Below are 4010 nucleotides of genomic sequence, written 5' to 3'. Positions count from 1 at the left end.
GGAGCTGGCAGCAGCCAGCCCTGGAGTCAGGCTACTCAACCCTTCCAAAACCAACTAGGCTAGCCCTCAGGGGGAGAAAAAAGGTCTGAAGATGTCACAGACCTGAAGGACTGGAAAGCTGGTGAGAGGTTGCCTGCCAGCTCTCCACCCACCGAGTCTGAGGCACACAGAGAAGAAGACAGCACAGAGGCTTAGCCTGTGTGCCCAGGCTCCAGAGGCTCCTGCCATTTGGGGCTCTGACAGGCATTTTGCTGCTTTTGGAGGCAAGTCCATGCAATGGTAACTGCTTAAGTAAAATCGGAAGGTCCAGAAAATTTTCCCTAATTCAGTAACCTTCCTGACTTTTTGCCAGAAACAGGCCCGAACGGTGAGGGGTGGAGTTGGGGGACACATGATCATGAGCACTGAAGATGCTTGAGTGGGAGCTCAGGAAGAAGGCACACATTGACCTGATTTGGTGGAGAACTTCTAGAAGATTTGCAATGTCCTAAACACAACTAAATCCTATCAGTACAGCAGAGTGGGGGCTATGAGGCAGATGTGATGAATGGGTACTTCTCCATCCAGTGACCAGGTAATACACATATGTATCTCCTTGTGACCCACACAAGTGCAATCATAGGAAGCCAACTTCACTATGGTAAGAAGAGAAAATAGCCAGTGTTGATATTGTGCAGAGTCCTGGGGCTAGGCAGGGCCCAGCAGCCGCCGCTGCATGCAGCCTGCCCCCTGCCAGCGGTGGGAAGGCAGTTGGAGGAGCATGGGGCTGGGCCCCGGCACCAAGGGGTGAGGCATGGGTGTATTGGGTTGTTGGAGGAGGGCAAGAGCCCCCACTTGGAGGCCAAGCACTCACACTGAAAGGCAGCATACCCGGTGCTGGCAGCAGGCATGAGGAGCGCAGACCAGGAGAAGGAGGAGCTGGATTAAAGCCGTTTACTGCATTATGAACAATGTAGGAAATATGACTTTTTTTTTTTTTTTTTTTTTTCTGAGACAGTCTCACTCTGTCGCCCAGGCTGGAGTGCAGTGGGACGATCTCAGCTCACGGCAACCTCCGCCTCCTGGGTTCAAGTGATTTGCCTGCCTCAGCCTCCCCAGTAGCTGGGACGACAGACATGTGCCACCACACCGGGCTCATTTCTGTATTTTTAGTAGAGACAGGGTTTCACCATGTTGCCCAGGCTGGTCTCGAACTCCTGGCCTCAAGTGCTCTGCCTGCCTTGGCCTCCCAAACTGCTGGGATTACAGGCGTGAGCCAGGGCGCCTGGCCTTTTTTTTTTTTTTTTCTTTTGAGACAGAGTCTCATTCTGTCACCCAGGCTGGAGTTCAGTGGTGCTATCTGGGCTCACTGCAACCTCCGCTTTCTGGGTTCAAGCAATTCTTGTGCCTCAGCCTCTTGAGTAGCTGGTATTACAGGTGCCCACCACCATGCCTAGCAAATTTTTGTAATTATAGCAGAGATGGGGTTTCACCATGTTGGCCAGGCTGGTCTCGAACTCCTGACCTTAAGTGATCCGCCCGCCTTGGCCTCCCAAACTGCTGGGATTACCGCCTGGCCAGAAATATGACTTTTTCTTGCCCTTCATCTGATTGGGAGACTGTTGTGCAATTGGCATTCAGCACCCCACTGTTAACATTTCCTGAAATATAAGACTTTCACATTTGGTCCTTTGCAAAATTTCTGCAAGCTGCTAATTAGGATTGTAAAGTCCCTAATTTTCCTAAGAGATCCCCCATGGTCGTTAATGCTGATAGCCCAGCAGAAGGAGTTAGTGGACTGGTACCAAAACCACTTAGTGTAGCTTTCGGGAAGAAAAACTGTTTTCCTTCCCTTTGCCAATAGGAGTGGCTGGCAAAAAGAGTGATCCTTGGACAGCAGAATCTATCTTTTCACCATCTAGAGTTGAAGAAGTAGGAGCCAACTTTCTGGTTACTTGCTTTCCTGAACTGCTACTTCTTGCCCTTAAATCTCTTGCTTCATCTTTTAACCTCTGTGCAGAGACCGACAACATTCCTTTTCATGAAGTTCACTTTCTAAAAATGCATTCCGTTCAATGGCCTGATTTAGCCTTTGTTCAAAGTCTTCCAGTGAAGGCCAGGTGTGGTGACTCACACCTGTAATCCCAGCACTTTGGGAGGCCAAGGCGGGTGGGCGACAGAGCGAGACTCCGCCTCAAACAAAATAAAATGAAACAAAAACAACGTCTTTTAGTGAAACTATTATTGCCCTTTTTGCTTGCTACAGGTCATCATTGGCCTGTTCCAGCTCCCTCACATACTTAAGCAACCACACCTTAATGGCCCACATCTGACTTAAATAATCTAATACTGAGACCTGCTTGTAGCTCTGTGCATATTGATGTTCTGGTTTCTCCTTCGATGCCTCCATTTCATATTTCAGACTTTGGCTATAAAGTTGCAAGTCTCTATTCCTTTGTTCAGGCTGTGCTAATTGTGCTGCTAAGTCTGCTTCTAAATCTCTGCTTCCTTCCTGAAATTCAACTAGCTCATCTCAAGCTTCCTGGAAGCTATGTTTGTACTTCAAGGACATTTCCTTCCAATAAGTAGTTTCATCCTTTAAGCTTGAAAAATCTGGTATGTGTTCATCATCCATGATCAAAAAAGTCTCTAATGTGTCAAAAGCATATGTTCACCAGCGCTTGACCCACGTCTGTGCTCCACTGGTTTGGCCAGGCCAACCCAGCTGCTCAGCTTCATTCCTCTCCACAGCTCTGAGCTCCACTCCATTCTGTCCCTCTTTCTTGAGGTCGTTTAGCTATTCTGGGTCCCTTGAATTTTCATATGAATTTTAGAATCAGCAAATAGATTTCTGAAAAAAAAAAGTTGACTGAGTTTTTTTGTTTGGTGTTTTTTTGTTTTTTTATGTGTGTGTATTTCTTGCAGAAATTGGGGTCTCATTTTGTTGCCCAGGCTGGTCTCGAACTCCTGGCTTCAAGCAACCCTCTCACCTACAGCTTCCCAAAGTGCTGAGATAACAGGGGTGAGCCACCGTCCCCAGCCATGACTGGGATTTTGGTAGTGATTGCATTATATCTGTAGATGAATTTGAGGAGAATTGCTATCTTAAAAATATTAGGTCTTGGGCCGGGCACAGTGGCTCATGCCTGTAATCCCAGCACTTTGGGAGGCCAAGGCAGGAGGATCACCTGAGATCAGGAGTTCAAGGCCAGCCTGGCCAACATGGCAAAACCCCGTCACTACTGAAAATACAAAAATTAGCCGGGCATGGTAGCGGATGCCTGTAATCCCAGCTACTCGGGAGGCTAAGGCAAGAGAATTGCTTGAACCTAGGAGGCAGAGGTTGCAGTGAGCCAAGATCACCCCACTGCACTCTAGCCTGGGCGATAGAGCGAGACTCCATCTCAAAAAATAAATAAATAAATAAATAAATAAATAAATAAATAAAATGAAGTCTTCCCAATACATGAGCGTAGTATATCTTTCACTTTATTTAGATCTTTAATTTCTTTGAACAATGTTTTATAATTTTTAGAGTATGATTTTTATTTATTTATTTTTGTTAAATTTATTCCTTAGCATTTTATTCTTTTTGAAGCTCTTTTAATGGGATGCCTTCTTAATTTAATTTTTGGATTGTATGTTACATGTGCATAGAAATACAACTGCTTTCTGTATACTGAGTTTGTATCTTACAAACTGGTTGACTTTTTTTTTTTTTTTTTTTAGTTGTAATAATTTTTTTGTAGGCCAGTTGTGGTGGCTCACACCTGGAATCCTAGCACTTTGGTAGGCCAAAATGGAAGGATCGCTTGAAGCCAGGAGTTTAAGGCTGGCCTGAGCAACAAAGCGAGACCACATCCCTACAAAAAATAAAAAAGTTATTTGGCCATGGTGGCACACGCCTGTAATCCCAGCTACCCGAGAGGCTGAGTTAGAAGGGTTACTTGAGCCCAGGAGTTTGAGGCTGCAACAAGCCGGATCGCACCACTGCTTTCCAGTGTGGCCATTGCACTCCAGCCTGCATGACA

General features: G+C 46.2%; 1 pseudogene; it reads right to left on the bottom strand.

Moving 5' to 3' along the window:
• Nucleotides 1–616: 616 nt before the first annotated feature.
• On the bottom strand, nt 617–2739 carry LOC100599276 (annotated as a pseudogene).
• Nucleotides 2740–4010: the final 1271 nt, after the last annotated feature.

This window comes from Nomascus leucogenys, chromosome X (genome assembly GCF_006542625.1).
Source record: "Nomascus leucogenys isolate Asia chromosome X, Asia_NLE_v1, whole genome shotgun sequence".
Taxonomy (NCBI): Eukaryota; Metazoa; Chordata; class Mammalia; order Primates; family Hylobatidae; genus Nomascus; species Nomascus leucogenys.
This window is presented reverse-complemented; position numbering and strand designations above follow the sequence as displayed.